Here is a 21,600-nt window from a genome sequence, read left to right as displayed (position 1 = left end):
CAGATTTGACAATTTTCATCTCCCCAACTAATTTGGGAGACCCTGATCGACCACAAAAAGTTTAGTGGACAAAAGTCACAGTTGTTAATGAAGCATGAAGAAGGCAGCTGGAAAAGATGTAAAAAAACGATTACAGTTAATCTCTTTTTTCAGCTACTTCAGGTTGCATTGACATTGTAAACATCACTATGATTATTTTTAAAGTTTGAATAGATTGCCATGGTTCCAGAGTCATTTAGATATTTTGAATGTTGCAATCCTGCAAAGGATGTAGCAGGTATTCTTTTAGATTGTATTTGGCTTGGCGAGTTGCTAAACTTGTCAGTTATGGACTCCGTCTCTGTTGATGAAAGTGACTAACCCCATTATCATTTGCTCAGTAATTAATTGGGCTTTGCAAGATTAATGTGTGTTTGTGTGAAGCAGGTTGGAATACATTACCGTGTCTAATGTGTTTTGTGTGAAACACAGTTGAAGTAAACTACTGCAGCCTTTCTTTCTTTTTATCATAGACATTTGAGTTGTGCACAAAGTGGCTATAATTGCTTGGTATGGGATCCATATGTGGGTGAAAGTGATTGACCCTTATGTCCTTTGCTCAGATTAGACGGTCCTTATTCTTGCTTTGCAAGACTAATGTTTATTTGTTTGAGGCAAGTAGGAGTACTTTACTGTGGGTACTGTTTGTCTTAAAGTTGGGATAGTTTGCTGAGCCTGTTATTTGGATCACAGTTAGACATCAGAGGTGTACATAGTCAACAAATTTACTGTAATTGCTCTGTATGGAGACTGTCTGTGGATGAAAATGACTGGTACGGCTGTTGTTCAGTCACATTAAATAGTTGGCAGTCCAGTTTGGCAGACTAAGTAAGAAAGGCATAGATTTGGTGTTGTCCTCTTTATTAATCTCACCGACGGGTTTCAGATCTGACATCTGATTTGATTTGACTGCATTTTCAAGACTATTGGATCAGAGTCTCAAGCTGCTCCCTCTTCTAATAGTGCAGCATAGCTTCCCTTACTCCTCAGATCACGTTTGCCACTTTTGTGTCTAGATGTGGTTTCCGGGTCTCGAATTGGGATTTTCAATAATCTTCACTTTGTTTTCTTAAAGTTTTGATATTTCTCTATTGCTATACTACTTTTTTTCTCTTCTCCCCTCCTTTTTTCAGCTTTTCGCAGACATCAGAGACTGCTGTCCTGTTCATTCTTCTGTTTTTTTCTCTTTTCCTGACAGCATTTGCTGCTTAGTTTAGTTTAAGAAAAACATTTGCTATAGCTGTTTATCGTTGTTCTTGGCGTTAAGGCCTTAAGTTAGATGAAACATAAATCTACAGCCAATGCTGTTTATTGTGTGTGTGTGTGTGTGTGTGTGTGTGTGTGTGTGTGTGTGTGTGTGTGTGTGTGTGTGTGTGTGTGTGCGCACACGCATGTGTTTGGCTATTGGCTTGTACAGTACTTAGTGTGCATTTTCTTGGTACAGTGGGTTTTGGTCATTAGTCAAAATGTCCGATAAACCTACAGTTTTCAAGCGATGCACTTCTTGTGGTCATAAAATACCAATTCAGTTGCCCACAAGAAGTACGCCTATTATTTAGGACCAGGACACTTAAACATAGAGTGCAAAGTTTATGCGTCCTTTATTCCAAGAGCTTTGTCGGATAGACGAAATAAGCTCATACTGAAAGGCATTTTACCTGCATCATCTCCTTCATCTGGAGCTCAAACCCCCTCTAAGCATATTAGCTCCAAAGAGTTGAAAAGATGAGCTCTCTCTGCTTTCCCCAGGACCTCTTCAGAGCCAATTGAGAAGAGACAAAAAGTCTCGGATCTGACTACTCTAGATCAGATCTAATTGTAAGACACCTTCGGATCCTAACACCTCTTCAAATCCAACTGGTGCCATTGTGATTTCAAGTTTTCCTCTGCCAAATACTTTCATTATGGTTCCTAAGACATTGGATCAGACAGCTAGAAGCCGTACACCAGAACTTCTTTTGCAGCCAGTTTCTCTGGCTCCTCCTTCCAAAATTTTGCAAACTCCTTCCCAATTCTCCAGGCCTGCTTCTTTTTCTAGGTCTTCTCTTAGCTTGAAAAAGACTGTATGGACAGGATGATGCAGAAGTTTCTCAGGGCTCAGATCCAGATGGAGGTCTTGCCAACTCCATCCCATCTCGGAACCACGAGTGTACTATCACATGCCATACAGACTTCTTCTCTGATCTGTCTCATGGTTTTAAAACTCCAGGATCCTGGATACCCAAGAGAGTTGGCGTTTGATTTGAGGATAGTTCCTTTTTCGACTCTATGTCCCTGACTAGCCCTGCTCCTTTTTTGTCAGATCAGAGCAGGTCTCTGATCCAAGACATCAGTGTCGAGTCCCAGAGGTTGGATTCGGTTCCACCTTTGTCTGTACCATCCCTTTCTCTCAGGGTCTTGGCCTTCAACAGCTCGAGTCCAATTCTCTCTGGAGGTCTTGGATCCAGAGTTGGCTCTGTTCTCATTCCCCGGTTGTTTAGCTCTGAGGGAGAGGGAAGGAGTCTCTCTGTGTCTGTCAGCCTTCCAGGCTGCAGAAAGGGGTTTTCTGTAGGATCATTCGACCGTCTTCTGAAATCTTGGATCTCCCCATTATTTTTTGGGTCCAAGCACTGAGCCCGTCACATCTGCCATAAGTCAGCCTACCCTGAGAAGCCTCCAGACGATTTCCTCTCTGAAAATTCCCCTCTCTTCTGATACGTCCTCTGAACACCCCATGGGCGAAGTCCCTCGAAAGAAAACATGCAAGAGGAGGCACATAGACTCCCCTGTGGAGCCCCTCACCAAGGATACTGATTTATGATGAGGGAGAATGGTCTCTCCGATCACCACCTGATGACATCTTCTTTGGAAACATCCTAAAATTCCTTAAACAAAGAGGTGGCTCGTCTTCCCAACCTCCTTCTTAGGAAGAATTGGTGTTCCTGGAGGCTTTCTGGGCAAGCCCATCTACATCAGTGGACAAACTTATTGATTTAGTTAGATGGGCTTGGAAGGAGCTGGGCATGGTTGAGCTTACATTGAAATGTCCTGATAGGTACCTTAATGCACCTTCTGACCATTTACACTGGAGTAAGGGCATTTCGGTAGATGCCATTGTTGTGTCAGCAGCCACGAAAAAGGAGCTAGCCAAGCAAAGCTCCAGTGTCCATCCATCGAAAGAGTCCAGAGCATTGGACAGGTATGGAAAATGAGTTTACTCCTCGGCTACCTTCGTGCTGAGGTTGTTAAACTATTTGGCACATTTCACCCATTTGCAGAGTGACCTTATGAAAGAGCTAATAAACTGTCTTGCACAGACCATGTCAATGGAAGATTTGAAGAAGGTTTCTTCCCTACTGGTGGCACTATCTTTCATTGCCAGTTCTTCGATAAAGTTGATTTCCAATACTGAAGAAGGCATTAGGAGACCTGCCTGGATGAGGCTTTGCGGAACCTTTCAAAGAGTCTTTTACTAATGCCTCCTTTGATGGTTCATCCTTGTTTGGATCATCGGTGAAAGATACGCTTACATGAAGCGAGCAAGAAGGAAATACCTTGTCTTCCATAGCGATCAATTTTTTTTACCCCTCAGAGGACCTTTTCTAGGAACCAGCAAGTAGGGAAGCAAACTTGGTTCAATAAGTCTCAAGGACCTTTCCAACACCCGCACAGAGGTACTTCCTCCAGAGGCAGAGGAGGTGGTTATAAAGGTAGGTGCCACCCCAGAGGCAGGGGGTCCACAAAATCAGGGCTTCAGGGAATCCTTTCCTGACAAGTCCTATCAGCACTCCTGAAGCGCTGCCGAACTGTCCCATCTCTGGAGGCAGTCTGTGGTCATCCATCCCTGCACCTAGATGCGTGGACAAATATAGCAAACAGTACTCAGGTGCTAAACGTAATATCCAGAGGTTACTACATTCCCTTTAACCCTTCACGTCCAAGTTCCAAGAGGAAACTTGCCAATGTGCCACCCAATCAGAGAGAGTATGCATTTCAGGAAGTTAAAAAAAAATGTGCAAAGTAACCGTCATCCAAAGGGTCCTTACTGAACAAATAGGATTCGGAATGTATTCTCGCTTCTTTTTGGTGCCAACCAAAGAAAACAGGGGACCTAAGATCCATTTTGGATCTTAGCAGAGTAAATCAGTATGTCAAAAAGTCAAAGTTCTGGATTGTAGTAATCCAGTCCATTCTGCCAAAGGAGAACTGAATGTGTTCTGTAGATCTCCAGTAAGTGTACTATCATTACAGAATAGACAGGCGTTCCAAGAAAGACGTTTTTGGCTGCGAGCTAATCACTACCAGTTCACAGCACTGCCCTTTGGACTCATCACAACCCCCCCCCCCCCCAGGTGTTTACCAAATGTATGGTAGTTGTAGCAACTCGCCTGAGGGTAAAAGGATTCCAGGAGTTTCCATATCTCGAGATTGGCTCCTCACTGTCCCAACAAGGCATCAACTGATCAGGGCCAGGGATTATTTAATTCAGATCTTCATATCCTTTGATATCATATCTAGTGAAATCAAACCTGACACCTATACAAGATCTAGAATTTATAGGAATGCAAATAAACACTGTAACTCAAGTAGCTTCACTGCCGCTTCATCACATAGCATGTCTGAGACAGCAAGTTCAGGACTTATTGGATCTCCCTGCTCCCCTGGCAAGATTAGTGCTGTGAGCTCTGGGGTCAATGTCAGCTGCTGTCATTCTAGTTCCCTTAACAAGATTTTTCATGCCGAGTTTTACAATTGACCCTGGCGGTTCAGTGGTTCTTTCTTTACCAGCCTCTGTCTGTTTCTATCAAGCTGACTTCAGTTTGCAGACTTCATCTCCAGTGATGGATGCAGTCAAACAACTTGTCTCTCGGCTGGCTGCCCCCCCCCCCCCCGAAGCCACAATGACCACGGACACTTCTCAGTCGGAATGGGGGCATTACAGGGGAATGATGGTCCAAGGCACGTGGTCTCCCTACGAGCCCAAATTGCATATCAATGTCTTTCAGAGGAGAGCAGTCCTCTTAACGTTGCAAACCTTTCAGGACATTCTCCCTCTGGGAACTATTGCTGTACACACGGACAGCATATCAGTAGTCTGGTACATCAACAAACAAGGAGGAACCCAATCCTATCCATTATGCAGAGAGGCCATGAAAGTCTGGGAATGGGCGATCTCTTCAAGCTGCTTTCTAGCTGCAACTCACATTCAGAGGAAAACAAATGCATACTAAGCAGGTCCATTTCGATTCCTCATGAGTGGTCCCTCAATCAATCAGTAGTGTACAAGATTTATAGCTGTTGGGGGTCAGCCTTGCTGCGACCTGTTTGCCTCTCCCCTCAACAACAAGTGCAGCAAGACTTTACTCTGATCCACCCTCAGGAGGAGTCACCGTGGAACGCTTTGGTCCATGATTGTCCTCCAGGTCTCCTTTGTGCTTATCACCCTCTACTGTTGATCCCGTAGTTCCTACAGAAAGCCAGCAGGTTGAACAGCTCAGTAATCCTCATTGCCCCCTTCTGGCCTCATCAAGTATGGTTCCCTTTTCTGTGGTCTCAACACAAATATCCTCCATGGATACTGGAACCCAATCAAGAGCTACTGGAACCCAATCAGGAGCTCCTATCTCACCCCGTCGGAACACCAGAACCCAATCTCCGCACCCTCAAATTGACTGCATGGTTTCTTCACTTCCAGTGATAGTAAAAAAGGTCCAGGTTTCCTCTCCAGTCCATAACATAATTCTGGCTTCCCAAAAGGCCTCCACCAAAAAGTTCTATAACAGCAAGTGGAAAAAGTTTGCCATATGGGCCTCAAAGGAGAACACTGATCCTTTTTTCAGCTCCTAGTTCAGCCACCCTTCTCTTTCTTAGTAATCTCTTTAAGGCAGGAGCTATTTTTCTACCATAAAACTTCAACTGGCTGCAATATCTAATTTTCATGCTGGAAGGGGGATCTTCTTCTCTTTCAGCTTCTAAATTATGTAAATCATTTATGAGAGGGATCTTTCTGCATAGACCCCCCCACATAAGACTCCTCTTCTCCTTGGAATCTTACTATTGTTCTTCAAAATTGTTCTTCAGGGTCTTAATCAAAAACCCTTTGAACCAGCTGACAATTGTGACATGAAATATCTTTCATGGAAGACAATATTTCTGGTAGCCATTACTTTGGCTAAGAGAGTGTCCGAACTTCAAGCTTTAGCAGCCAAACCTCCTTACATCACTTTCCACAAAGACAGGGCATCTCTGCGAACCAGCCCTTCCTTTATGCCTAAGGTAGCCACAGAGTCAAACCATCTATCAAGTCAATTGCCAATTTTCTTTCCCAGTTTTTCTAATAAAGGGGAATACATGTTGCACCTCCTTGGTGTTCATAGACAGCTACGTTTCTGCCTTCACAGAACAAAGAAGTGCAAATAGTCTGACTAGTTGTTTGTTTCCTTCTCACCAAGTTGTTTGGGTTATGCAGTTTCCAAAATTATCTTGGCTACATGGATTACAGATTGTATTTCTGTAATTTACTCCCAAGAGGGTATTGAGTTGCTTTGAGCTCCAAAAGCCCACTCTACCAGATCTATGGCTAACTCATCTGCTTTTTCTTCTAGAGCCTAAATTGATGAAATTTGTGCTACAGACACTTGGTCAAAGACTTGTATCTTTGTATCATACTACAAATTGAGCATTGTCTCCAGAAGCAGGGCATCTTTTGGCTCAAAAGTGCTCCGGAATATCCTTCCTTGAAGGCCAACCAAGAGTTATGTAGCTGAGGACTCTGACCTAGCAGTGAGGAAGAATGAAAAGAATGACATCAGATTTAAGAGTTATGTATTTACCATAACTTGGCATCTGTGTTGTCCATTTTCATTCTCCCTCACTTTCCCTCCCAACCATACTCCAGCCTTGTCTCTTCGGGAAGTCACCTGCAGAAATTTGGAATGGCTAGGTTCTAGATTTGGGCCCCAAAACCTCTTGCCTCTCTTGTTTCTATAGTTCTTGGGCAGTAGAGTAGCAAACCCGATCTGAGGAGTAAGGGAAGGTATGTTGCATTATGGGAAGAGGGAGGAGCTCGCGATTTGGATCCGTAAGTCTTGGAAATGTGGCCAAATCGGATCTGATGTCGGATCTGAAACCCATCAGTGAGAAAGAATGAAAATGAACAGCACAGATGCCAAGTTATGGTAAGTACATAACTCCTAATTTAAATGACTCCTGCAATACAGACCACCTTCCCAGTCCTAGACAGAGATTTTACCTCTGGTTTAAGGGACAGCTAACTCCACCTCCTGGCCTAGTTTGTGATGTAGGCACCCTTCTTCCACTGGAATTTCTAGTGGGATCTCTGAAGTGGTTGAGGTACCATGAAGTCATGTATTTTACAAGCTTATGCCTGCAAATGGAAAGTGTTCTCATGTTCTCAATTTGAGTAGAGTAGTACTTGGTAGCAGCTTGGTCATTCTTCAGATGGCTCTGATCTACCTCAGATACCTTTTTTATATGGGTGTCAGGTCTTCCATAGTCAAAGTTAATCTTTCAGCAGTTATTGAGCATTAGGACTTATGGAGGACAAGATTGTGTCCCAGTCTTAGCCAAAAGGAACTCATCCTCCTTTGGAAGTTGAACCTCATATTAGAGAAACTTGCCTGCCCTGTATTTGAGCCTGTTAACATGATGACTCTGAAGTTCAATACCTGGTGCATGCTTTGGCTGTCACATCTGCTTAGTTCTTTAGAGAACTTCAAGGCTTTATGTGTGAGAAATCACATCTGGTCTTTAACAGGGCTCTGGTGTCCCTTAGAACAAGCCCACGTTTCCCCCTGGTTTTTGAGGTTTCCATAAACCAGGGAAATTAGTTTAATAAACCCTAAACATACACCTATAGTTCAAGTGTAATCTGAGGAGAGTGAAGACAGAGCAGTTCATCTGTTTTACTCTGGGGAGGAATGGGCTTATGGTTGCCAAGCAAATACTTAAAGTGAATTGCCAGCTGCATTGTTTATCGCCATCATTTTGGCTGACCACTGATTGGCAAATGCTGCAGTCAGATCCCACTCCACCAGGGAAGTATCTTCCTCTTAATACTTTCTTCAAGTGTATCTGTATTGCACTCACTTGGCCTTGCTGCACACCATCGTAAAGCATAATTGTATTAACCTTGGTGTAGGAAGTTTGGCTACTTTTAGGGAAGTCTGTTCTCCCTCACCCTTCTAATTATAGCCATGATGGATTCTTTCCTTCCACCCTTGTAGTACTTAAAGGCATCCCAACAATCCAAGACCCCATCAAAGAGGGTTCTTAACATTATATGTAGAAGATATATTCTTATCATTATGAGTGAGAGTTCCATGCATGTTGGGTCAGGAATACCTTTCTTTCATGCCCATCTAAATGACTGGGCTTTCCTTTAGCAGCTAAAGTCATTTTCTCTAAGCTGGACAGGTATATTTTGATGTTGTTGTTTAGTGATGCAGTGCCAAATCTGCATTTTTGTGGCTTGATTTGTAGGAGGATGCTACTAATATCTTTGGGGCAAATTGGTGTGTTGTGGAGTGAGTGCACTTGTGTAACAAGTGCGTGGCATCATGCTGTGGCTTGGCCTGGAATGCAAACATTCCCAAATGAGTGAGTTTGCTTAAAAAGTGCTGAATTTCAGCCAACCCAGTGCCACAGGGAAAAGGACTTGGGCTGCCAGGAGAGCTGTCTGAAACAGAAGATGGAAGTGGTTAATGGCTAGCTCTCTTATCTGATGGAAGGAGTGAGGGAGTGACCCAGTGCCTGGGTGACCGCTGGAGACCAGGACTCTCAAAGGGCATCTCAGGTTTAAGACAGGGGCAGCAATGATGCCCTCACTAGCTAGAGTAATTGACCAGCTGCTGCAGTAAGATGTTTCCCAGGCTGTACACCTATGGCTCCTCACTGCTTTCCTCGCTCCCTAGTTCTAATAATGAATACTTTTGAGACTGACTTACAAAGAAGTTGGACCCACCCATCAAAGGGTCTCATTCAGGATCTTAGCAGCAAATGGGAAATTCAAGGATGGGTATGCATGGATGCTGGGGAGAACAGCTTGTGGGTTTCTGGGGCTGGGTGGGGGTCATGTCAGTCACAGAGTATTAAAACATGCAGAGTTTTTGTAGGTGAGGTATCCAGAAAGTACCTTTCATAAACAGCTGTTATGGTAAGAATGTATGTGTTACTTAAATTATGATTTTATTTATTTATTTTATTTTGACATTTGTTGACTGGGAATGTCCAAGTTAGTAAGAGCCCTTTTTCAGAGGAGGCCCAGGTAGAAAAGATGTGTCTTTCGGCTTTTCCCGGTTAGGGGTCGCCACAGCGGAACTCCGGTCCGCTAATGATTGGCAGTTGATTTTTGCTTACCGGCTTGCCAGGCCTGATGCACAACCTTCAACGAAGGTACGCCCATTCACGCATGTCTCCACACAGAAGACGCTCTAGCTGAGAATCGAACCGGACAGCGTCTTACTGTGAGGCGACAATGCTACCACAGCACCACAGTGATGATGCAAATAATGAACAAGATTATACAAAAATAATACAAAGCTTTAAAAATAGTGATAAATGAAAATACAGAAGTAATAGTTCATGCAAACAGCAATGTATATAACTAAGGTACAATCTGATGTTGTTAATCTTCGATGTTAGGTAGTCCAATCTCACCTTTGTTTTTACGTATGGGTTCGGAGCCGATCCTCAGCTCCAACTCGGACGTTACAAGCTCAAAGACTTCTGGTTGGCTCGTGGCTAAGCAGGTATCCCATGGTGCACCACTGCAGTCTCCAGATCTCGTTTGCCGCGTCAACGAGTTCGCATGTGCTTCTCTTGGCTCTGGCTAAGTCCTTTTCAATTCTTTACATTCTTAGTGGATATTGCATATTAGTGTTGTTATCTTATAAGCCTTTGCCTAAGTTGTCCTTGTGGACTTTTTTTTTTCACTGTAGTAATTTAGTATCCTTGTGTGCCAGTTAGTTAGGCGCCATTGCGCTTTTTTGCCTTGGTAGAGCAGCGTTTGTTTTGGTGGGGGGTTTTTTTTCCCGCTCTTAATCAACAGTGGCTCCTGTTGATTTATTTGTACTGCTCGGACCTTTGTTGGTCGCTGTTGACTGTTAACTTGTTGTCTTTGGCGGGGATCCGCTAAGGTGATATTTATAAGATTGCTGTTAAAAAGTTTTTTCTGTGTGATTACACCGGTGTGTGTCTGTGTTAAATACTTGATCTGTTTAGGTTACAAGACATGGATGCTCTTCGTGTTTCACTGTTGCAGTCATTACATTTGGGTAATCTGCTGGTAGGTTGCCCTCAGTCGGCCTGAATAACAAAGTCTTGGGTCCTGCGTCGGTTGCTGTCTCCTCTTCCATGATGTCAGGTCGTCAGGGGTATAAAACATGCAGCCGATGCCATTTTAATCAGTCTTTCTTGCTGCGCTGTGCCCGAAGCAGAAGCAGTTCGCAAGTGCCAGTCGGCCGACTCCTGAAATTTTCGTTTTCGAGTTTCAGAACCGAAGTCTTCAAACTAAAGCTAAGTACCCCGTTGGGGAAACTTTTTCTTGCTCCTTACCGATGTCAGTAAAAGTTAATAATTGCATTACTTGTGGGAAGCAAATACTTCATAAGGCTTTTCATTTGTACTGTATTCCTTGCCTAGGCCCTGATCACAACGTGCCTTGCTGTCGGTTTTGTGCTAAATTTAACCAATGCACTATTAAGCGTCGGTATATTTTTGATTCTAAATATTTTGGTTCAAGATTTAACTACCCTGAAATGTTGTCTGTTAGCAGTCCGACTACCGGAGTTCACAAAAAACACAAGGGAAAAGACAGAGACAGACCGTCAAGGTCAAAAACCGACGATGAAGCTTCTCCTAAGCCAGTCGCCAGTACTCAGTGAGGCGCTTTCGCAGCCCCTGATACCCGCTACTGTTGAGTCGCAGGCCTCTACCGAGACCCATTCAGAGTCCGGTATGCCGCGAGATTCTGCAAGTATTGAACCCACAGATGTCTCTCCCTTGGATGGGTCCAGAGCCGCTGAGCAGGCACCGGCTTCTGAGGGTGTTTTCAGGCCTCAACATTTGTATATTAAACCAACGCCATGTTCAAAAACAAGGCCAAAATCAACTTCTGTTTCTAAAAAAAATGACGCATGAGCCACGTGCTCAGGCCCCTATGCCTAAAAAACAAATTATCAGAATGGCTGAGGACTTAATTACCTTGATCAGGGTTTCCCAACGCCCCCCCCCCCGCCCGCTAAGAGTCCTAGGCAAGGCACTGTTTATGAATCTTCAGATCAGGTTTCCAATTCTTCTGATCAGGAATTTTCTATTACACCTGATGAGGTTTCTGATGCAGAGGAATCCATCCCATCTGCTTCTCCTCCTGAGGATTACTCTTTTGGAGAAACTTTGCATACTTTAAGGGAACATTTTCACTGGGAGAGTCAGGACTTCTCCGAATCAAAAAAGAGGCTTAGGGATTTTCTTCTTCTTCCTCAACATAGGCCTTTGGCAATACCTCCTGTATTAGACATTGTTGATGATGTGTTCTCGGAATCAAGCATTGCTCCTGATTCCCTGCCTCCGGCTCCTAGTAAGCCAGACAGATATTACGGGGTTCCTGACTCCCACAAATTTCTTTTCAAAAATCCTGCTGCTGATCCTGAGACTATTTCTCAGGGTCCCAAGGGTGTTAAGGCCTCTATAGCCAAAAATCCTACCCCTTCTGGTAGAGATTCCAGGGCACTGGATAGATGGGGTAAGAAGGTTTATACGTCTGCAACCTTGGCAATCAGGGCTTTAAACTGCCAGTTTCATATGCTTATATATCAACAGCATCTTATGGGCTTACTGAAACAGAAAATTATGTTAATTTCTGATTGTGTGGAAAATAGAGTTACAGAATTTATTGCATTCAGCAGAACAAGTTGGAGAGCATACTTTGCAATGTGGTTTTGATTCCTTGGAGGCCTCTTGCAGGGCCGCCATAACTGGATCTGTGATAAGAAGGCATGCCTGGCTCAAGGAGCAAAATCTGCCTGATCATGTTAAAGCTAAATTGTTGGATGCCCCTTTACAGCATGACAGTCTGTCTGGTAATAAGGCAGAAGAGGTTTTAAAGAAAATGGAAGACAAAGCTAAATCTATGCAAACTGTAAAAGATTTCTTGCAAGTGCAGCCACCCATTTTCAGTAGGCACTAGCCTACTAAGAATTGGTCCTTTTCAGTGTCCAACAGAGCCACTAAGGGCAAATCCAGGCGCTCCAAAGGATCCAGATATCAATCACAGGGATCTTACAGGTCAAAGCAATGGGGTGCCTCCATCTCCAAATCTGGAGGTAACAAAGCACAACCCTACAGTAAGCAGTCTCAATGACTTCCCTCTGCCATCTCCAAGCACTTATCTTTTGGCAGCCCCCTTGGGGGGAAAACTAGCACTTCATGCTCAAAATTGGCATTTAATTACCCAGGACAAATGGGTATTAAACATAGTATCCCAGGGGTACATATTTCATTTCCACACGTTGCGAATTCCAAACGGATGGCCAGATCTGCCACCAAACCAGTGGGCAGAGGCCCAGAAACAAGTCATGTCCCTCATGGATATGGGGGCTATTCAACCAGTACCAGAAAAGGAAAAAGGACAAGGATTTTATTCAAGACTTTTCCTAGTACCCAGAAAAGACAAATCATGGAGTCAAATTCTGGACTTATCAATTCTAAACACGTTCCTGGATATTCCAGAATTCAAAATGCTGACTTTACAACAGCTACTGCCTATGCTAGGCAAGAATGCCTGGTTGGTAACTCTAGACTTAGACATACCTACATATCCCAAAGGGAGTCTTGCAGAAGATACCTCCGCTTCAAAGCAGGCTTTTTGCATTACCAGTTCTCTGCACTGCCCTTTGGCTTATCTACTGCGCCCAGGGTCTTTACAAAGTGCCTGGCACCAGTAATTGCATTTTGCAGACAAAGAAACATTCAAATTTATCGTTATCTGTACGATTGTGTCATTCAGGCAGAGGACAAGGACACTCTTCTTCAACATCTGGCGTTTGTGATAAGGCTTTTAGCATGCCTAGGGTACACCATAAACAAAAAGAAATCACAACTGGTACCCTCTCAAATAATTATATTCCTGGGTGCAAGCTTGAATACAACTGCCCAGATGGCTTACCTCACGCCAGACAAACAAATGCAGTGGACAACATATTTCAAACAAATGGCAACAAAAACCCAGCTATCTGCAAGACAAATTCTGCAGGCTTTGGGGTTCATGGCATCCTGCACTCTACTAATTCCATATGCTAGACTGCATATGAGGAAACTTCAGTGGAATCTAAAAAGCTTATGGAGTCAAGATTGTCACAGCCTGGAAACCATGATTCCTCTCATTCTCTGCCTGCAACAGGAGTTTCTTTGGTGGGCAGAGACATGTCACCAAAACAAGGGACTGTCGTTTGTTCTACCCCCTGCCACCCAAACCCTAACTACAGACGCATCAGACTATGCTTGGGGGGGCTCACCTGGCAGGGAGATGCATTCAGGGCAAATGGAGCCCAAACAAAATGCATCTACATATCAACCAGAAAGAAATACTAGCTGTTCAGAATGCTCTGACAGCCTTCAAGGACTTACTTCATCCAGGACAACTACTGATAAAGATGGACAATGCCACAGTTATGTGGTATATAAACAAGCAGGGGGTACCCACTCCTTCCGCCTTTGCAGACTAGCCATGGCCTTGTGGAACACAGCCTTGGCTTACCAAATACATGTTCAAGCTCAATTCCTGCCAGGAAAGCAAAATACTTTGGCAGAAAACCTAAGCAGAAATCTTATGGACCCGCACGAATGGAAACTGGATCCACAAATCTTAAGCATGTTAACACAAAAATGGGAGAGTCCAGACATAGTTTTAGGGAGAGGCAAATAGATCTATCAGTTGGACAAATTCTGCACAAGAACTCATCACAAAAAAGCATGGAAAGTGGATGCTCTATCCTTCAGCTGGAAAAACCTATCAGTCTATGCCTTTCCCCCTCTGCCTCTACTCTCCAATGTCTTACTAAAAGTCAACACTGGTACCCGCTTCTAAGGAATATGTCACACCTTCCTCCGTGGTACTTGCCTCAAACACCTCACCTATTGTCTCAGCAGAACTTTCAAATTCTGCACACTCAGCTCCAAACTCTCAATCTTGCAGCATGGATAATCAACTAATTTCACCAACCACGTCTCTCAGTAAACCTGTGATGGATGTCACTTTGGAGACCAGAAGTACTAGAAAATCTTGTGCTGATAAATGGAAGAGATTCTGTGCTTGGAACCAAGCACAAGGACTAGACACAGCAAAGCCCAATATTCCTCAGATTTTGTGATACTTAACTGAGATGCTTCACAAGGGCTTATCTTTTTCTTCAATAAAAATCCATGCCTCTGCCATCTGGGCTCATTACAACACAGAGCCTCCCCTCTTCTCAGAGGGGCCAGAAATTTAAGGAAAGCGCCAACTTCTGCGTGGGACCTCAATTTTGTGCTGGAAAAACTCACCCTTCCTCCTTTTGAACCAGCAGCTACTGCGGATATAAAAATTTTTTCTTGGAAGACGGCCTTTCTTTTGGCAGTCACTTCATCTAGAAGGGTTTCAGAACTACAGGCCCTCATGGCAATGGAGCATTTCATTATTTTTTTACCCGGATAGGGTGGCCCTCAGGACCACTCCTTCTTTTATGCCTAAGGTGGTATCCAGTGTGGTTCTTAACCAGACCATTCACCTGCCAACTTTCTTCCCAAATCCGCAGAACAAGGGGGAGCGGATTCTACATTCATTGGATGTACACAGACAACTAAGATTCTACTTAAACAGGACAAAATCTCTAAGAAAGTCTGAGTAACTACTGGTGGCATTTGCTGCAGGATCAGAGGGGAAGGCTATATCAAAGCAGACTATTTCTAAATGGATAAGCCATTGCATTTGTTTCTCCTACTTGCACCATGGTAAACCTGTGCCCAAGGAGATCTGATCCCATTCCACCAGGGCTGCCTCTATTTCAGCAGCTTTTCTCAGAGGGGTCCCTTCCAGAGACATTCTAGAAGCTGCTACCTGGAGCTCAGTTCATATGTTCACAAAGCATTACCATTTACCTCTCTTTTCTAAATCCAGGGCAGGCTTTGCCACTGCAGTCCTGCAAGGCCTAATAGCTGCTCCTAATGCTGTTTAGTACCATCCTCCCTTGCATAGCTTTGGGATTCTACCCAAATGTAATGACTGCAACAGTGAAACATGAAGAACATAGTACAGTTTTGTACACTTACCATAAATGTAGACGTTTGAGTGTATTCACTGTTGCAGTCCGGATTACCCACCTGCCAGCTCCCTTTATACCTTTTCTTTCCATCGCTATACTCAAAAGCCTTTGTGGTGTATTTACTTTTAGTTGAAGGTAAATTTCATGTTTTCTAAAGTGCATTTATATATTTATATATATATATATATATATATATATATATATATATATATATATATATATATATAATTTTTTTTTTTGCTCCCCATTTGGGGGGCACCTGACATATGGGGCAAGAAAAACTGATTAAAATGGCGTCGGCTGCATGTTTTATACCCCTGACATCATGGAAGAAGAGACAGCAACCGACGCAGGACCTAGGACTTTGTTATTCAGGCCGACTGAGGGCAACCTGCCAGCAGATTACCCAAATGTAATGACTTCAACAGTGAATACACTCGAACATCTACATTTATGGTAAGTGTACACAACTGTAGTTTTTCTGTTTCACAGCCCGTTTAACTTAGAGGACCTAGTCCTCGTGTAACTCTTGTATTTGTATTTTTGGACATCTCAAATTTTTTCCTGTGTGACTGAATCTCTGTGTGTCTCTGTGTTAAATACTTGGTCTGTTTAGGTTAGAAGACCGAGTTTTTCTTAGACCGGGCTAGGCCCGTTTAACTTAGAGGACCTAGTCCTCGTGTAACTCTTCTGCAGGGCTAGGCCCGTTTTAGTTAGAGGACCTAGTGTTAATTTATTCTCTCTCTTCCTATCTCTTCTCTAGTTTTGCATGTGTGTCTGCAATGTCTAAGGATAGCAAGGAGCATAGACCCTCTGGGTTCAAAAAATGCATGAAATGCTCCCAGAAAATGTTATTAATAGATGGCCACAGTAGCTGTGTCTACTGCTTGGGAGTCATCCATTTGCAGGAATCATGCTTGATGTTCATAGTGTTTCACTGTTGCAGTCATTACACTTGGGTTATCCTGCTGGCAGGCTACCCGCAGTCTGCCTGAATTCCAAAGTCCTGGTCCGGCGTCAGTTGCTGTCGCCTCTTCCCTGATTCAGTGCGCCAGGGGTGTAAAAGATGCAGCCGACACCATTTTCTTCAGTCTTTCTTGCCACGCGGTGCCCAAAGCAAAAGCAGTTCGCAAGTGCCGGTTGGCCGACTCCTGAGATTTTCAAAATTGAATTTCAGAACCGAAGTCTTCAATAAAACTAAGTACCCCATTGGGGAAACTTTTTTCTTGCTCCAGACCGATGTCAGAAAAAGTTAACAATTGTATTTCTTGTGGGAAGCAAATACCTCATAAGGATTATCATTCTTACTGTATTCCTTGCCTAGGCCCTGACCACGACGTTGCTAGTTGTCGGTTTTGCGCTAGATTTAACCAATGCACTATTAAGCGTCGGTACGATTTTGCATTTCATTACTTTGGCCGTAGGTTTAACTACATAATGCCATCGAACAGCTGACGACCGGAGTTCATAAAAAGCGCAAGGAAAAAGAAAAGGACAGGCATCCGAGGTCCAAAACCAACGACGAAGCCTCTTCTAGGCCAGTCGCCGGTTCTCAGTGAGGTGCTTTCGCAGCCCTTGACACATGCTACCTCAGAGCCACAGGCCGCCTCCGACTCCCAAGTGGGAACCCTCTGGGTTCAAAAAATGCATGAAATGCTCCCAGAAAATGTTATTAATAGATGGCCACAGTAGCTGTGTCTACTGCCTGGGAGCCATCCATTTGCAGGAATCATGCTTGATGTTCATAGTGTTTCACTGTTGCAGTCATTACACTTGGGTTATCCTGCTGGCAGGCTACCCGCAGTCTGCCTGAATTCCAAAGTCCTGGTCCGGCGTCAGTTGCTGTCGCCTCTTCCCTGATTCAGTGCGCCAGGGGTGTAAAAGATGCAGCCGACACCATTTTCTTCAGTCTTTCTTTCCACGCGGTGCCCAAAGCAAAAGCAGTTCGCAAGTGCCGGTCGGCCGACTCCTGAGATTTTCGAAATTGAATTTCAGAACTGAAGTCTTCAATAAAACTAAGTACCCCATTGGGGAAACTTTTTTCTTGCTCCAGACCGATGTCAGAAAAAGTTAACAATTGTATTTCTTGTGGGAAGCAAATACCTCATAAGGATTATCATTCTTACTGTATTCCTTGCCTAGGCCCTGACCACGACGTTGCTAGTTGTCGGTTTTGTGCTAGATTTAACCAATGCACTATTAAGCGTCGGTACGATTTTGCATTTCATTACTTTGGCCGTAGGTTTAACTACATAATGCCATTGAACAGCTGACGACCGGAGTTCATAAAAAGTGCAAGGAAAAAGAAAAGGACAGGCATCCGAGGTCCAAAACCGACGACGAAGCCTCTTCTAGGCCGGTTCTCAGTGAGGTGCTTTCGCAGCCCCTGACACATGCTACCTCAGAGCCACAGGCCACCTCCGACTCCCACGTGGAGATAAATAGGCCTCTGGATACACAAGGTATTGGGCCTTCGGAAACTAATCCCTCAGATGGGTCCGGAGCCGCTGAGCAGGCATCGGCTTCTGAGGGTGTTTTCAGACTTACACAGCTTTATATCAAGCCAACTTCAACATCCAAGACAAAGACTAAAACAGCTTTAAAGACAAGGCAACATGTACAGCATTCTCCAGGACAAACTCCATGCCTAAGAAACAGATGCTCAAAATGGCCGAAGACGTAATTACTTTGATCAGGGGTTCCCATCCCCCTCCTGATAAGAGGCCCAGGCAAGACACTGAATATGATTCCTCTGATCAGGTTTCCATTTCCTCTGACTCCTCTTCAGAACAGGGATATTCTATTCCTCCCTATGAGGATTCTGATGCTGAAGAATCTATTCCTTCAGCTTCTCCTGAGGATTATTCCTTTGGGGAAACCCTGCATATCATGACGGAGCATTTCCACTGGGAGAGCCAAGATTATTCAGAATCTAAGAAAAGGCTCAGAGACTTTCTTCTACCTCAGCACAGACCTCTTGCTGTCCCACCTGTTCTAGACATTGTAGATTATGTATTTTCAGAGTCCGGACTGTCTCCTGACTCTTTACCTCCTGCACCTGTTAAGCCAGACAGATACTACAGAGTTCCAGATTCTCATAAATTTCTATATTGCTGCTGACCCAGAAACTATATCTCAGGGTCCCAAAGGGGTCAAGGCCTCTACTGCAAAAAACCCTGTCCCCTCAGATAGGGATTCAAGGGCACTGGACAGATGGGGGGGTGGGGGAGTTTACACTTCTGCTACCTTGGCTGTAAGGGCTTTAAATTGTCAGTTTCATATGCTTAAATATCAGCAATACTTAATGTCACTGCTAAAACAGAAAATGTTGGCAGATTCTGAATGTTCTGAGAACAAGGAAATGCAGGGTTTATTGCATGCCGCTGAACAAGTGGGAAAGCATACTTTGCAATGTGGTTTTGATTCACTGGAGGCCTCTTGTTGGGCCGCAGTTACAGGTTCTGTCATTAGAAGGCATGCTTGGTAAAAGGAACAGAATCTGCCTGATCATGTTAAGGCAAAATTATTGGATGCTCCATTACAGCATGATACTTTGTTTGGTGTTAAGACAGAAGAGGTGTTGAAGAAAATGGAGGATAAAGCTAAATCTATGCAGACAGTAAAGGATTTCTTATGGGTACAGCCACCCAGATTTAGCAGGAACTGGCCTTCTAAGAATTGGTCCTTTCCAGTGTCAGACAGACCACAAAGAGGCAGATACAGACGCCCTAGAGGCAGATAACAGCCCCAGGGCTCATGCAGGCCCAAACAATGGGGTGCTTCTACCTCCAAAAGCCATCCATTTGCAGGAATCATGCTTGATGTTCATAGTGTTTCACTGTTGCAGTCATTACACTTGGGTTATCCTGCTGGCAGGCTACCCGCAGTCGACCTGAATTCCAAAGTCCTGGTCTGCCTTAACACCAAAGTGTCATGCTGTAATGGAGCATCCAATAATTTTGCCTTAACATGATCAGGCAGATTCTGTTCCTTTAACCAAACATGCCTTCTAATGACAGAACCTGTAACTGTGGCCCTGCGAGAGGCCTCCAGTGAATCAAAACCACATTGCAAAGTATGCTTTCCCACTTGTTCAGCTGCATGCAATAAACCATGCATTTCCTTGTTCTCAGAACATTCAGAATCTGTCAACATTTTCTGTTTTAGCAGTGACATTAAGTATTGCTGATATTTAAGCATATGAAACTGACAATTTAAAGCCCTTACAGCTAGGGTTACCATATTTGGTTATACAAAAAAGAGGCCGATAGATTCTTTGGTGGGGCAAAAGGCTAGGTGAAGACCAAAAAAAAGGTCTTTTAGTAATGCAGAGCATCACAGTTCCACATTATAAACACAAGTAGCTTCGTGTTTGGTTATTTTTTGATTGGCCCCAAAACTTGCTTACACAGTCTTTCAATATGTAGTACATATATACTAACTTTTCCAGAAAATAAATGAACCATCACACGTACATTAACAGCAATAAACAAAAGCAAAAAAAAAAAAAAAACGGTCATTGTTAAGACAAAAATGTAGAATCAGATTCCTATTTACATATACACATAGAAATCAGATTATAAAAAACATAAAACCAGCTGCTGGTATTCACATGGGTCACCCATGTAAGTCGTAGCCAGGCCAGGGCATGCTTATCTTAAATCAGGAATGCTGAGTTAGCCTGACCACTGGTGATTTTTAACGGATTCACTTTTAGTTCAGATTTAACACTAATATGTTCATTTAGACTCGGGATACTGAAAACGTTTAAAATCAGCTCCTGGTATTTGTTAGGGTGTTTCCCAACCAAGTAGTAGCCAAGCTTGTCCCTCCTTAGCTAACAATACAAAGAACATTCAGGCTAACATGTCTACTGCCATTTTAATATTGGACTTTAAACCTTCTACTGTCCTGGGCATAGGGTAACATGGTATTATAAACAAGAGGTGGCTATCTGGTATATCTGTTGATAACAACCGCACTCACCATTGAATAAGCTTTGTCAACTGGATAACCCCAAGCAACTACCAACTCACAAACCTGTACCCTACACAAAAAAATACATGAATAAATAACCAAGATATGTTAAGTTGTCTATCTCGCCTTCATTCTTGCTGGATCTCTAAAAGCTCGAGAGTTGGTTCCAAGGCTCCCCTTATATCCCACAATGCTACAGATCTCGCTTGAGGTTGGTTGTTTCTACCGGTTCCTGGTGAGTGTTAATTTTCTTGTAAAAATTACTCTTTAAAACCCCTTTTAAGTTAATTTTCTTACTTAGTTAGTGTAGATTAGAAAACTTTATTCCCGACCCTAAATATTTTCTGTTTTCTTTCCCTAGAACCTTTGGTTCTTCCATTGGGCCTTTAGGCCTTCCCTTTCCCTAGTGGAGTGTTTGTGTTTTTGTAGTTTATTCTAGTTTATTGTAGTTTAAATTCTAGTATTACTACTTAATTTATTGTGTTTTTCTGACAGGGTATAAATTGTGTGTTTGTGTGCGTGTTTGTGTACACCTGTCAGTTAAAAAAAAAAAAAAAATATGTCTATGCTGTCAGAAAATGTATCTGACAGACGCCACACACTTTGTGACTCCTGTGCTGTGTGCCATGGCTTCAGCCCCAGGGTCCTGCAGGAAAGAAAACAAATTAATTCTTAGAGGCTTACTGAAGCCAGAGGATTCCCTGTCAGTTTCAACACGAGACCTCAGGTTGCTCAACCTTTGCCTTTATCGGCTGGAGCCGATAAGTCTCAGTCCACAGTTTCGTTGGCTCCGACCAGACCGAAGAGGTCCAGGTCACCATCTCCCGCTCATTCGCTCCAGGATCTCCCCTGCTGTCTGAACGGAGCCAAAGGTCTCCCTCTAGGTCATCGAGGCTGTCGGATCATGACCTTCAGAGGGTAGTGAAGCCCAGATGCTTCAGAGCCCGACTCATCAGTCGATGCCTGCCCCGTCCATCAACATTTTACTCTCTTGAGTTCGGGCCGAGTCAGCGTCGGAACCTAGACTGTGATTATTTGGAAGAATCTGGCGCGGACTCCCCTCTCCCTCGGGGCTCGCTGGTGAGTTCGGCTCCGACATCGGCCTCGGAGCCATCACTGTCGGTGGGACCTCGGCTCTGCCTGACAGTGTGTTAGAGCCTGGCTCTACTCCTCTATACTGCCTCAGGGTAAGTCGACTCACCTCATCCCGGACCGCAGAGAGCCAGCTCCTCATTTCATCCTCTTCGAGGCCTCTCCTGATTTGGCAGAAGAGCCCCTCGGAAGA

The 21,600-nt window shown here is 43.8% G+C and overlaps 1 protein-coding gene across 5 annotated transcripts in view; it reads left to right on the top strand.

The window, feature by feature from the left end:
- The window catches only part of KDM2B (lysine demethylase 2B), a 3,837,686-nt gene that overhangs the window by 755,366 nt on the left and 3,060,720 nt on the right, over window positions 1-21,600 (top strand). The gene's annotated exons all lie outside the window — the stretch shown is intronic.

The sequence above is a fragment of the Protopterus annectens genome, chromosome 4.part0 (genome assembly GCF_019279795.1).
Source record: "Protopterus annectens isolate FY-2018-M chromosome 4.part0, PAN1.0, whole genome shotgun sequence".
NCBI classification, from domain to species: domain Eukaryota; kingdom Metazoa; phylum Chordata; order Ceratodontiformes; family Protopteridae; genus Protopterus; species Protopterus annectens.
Note: the sequence above shows the minus strand (reverse complement) of the source record. Positions and strands in the feature narration are given on the sequence as shown.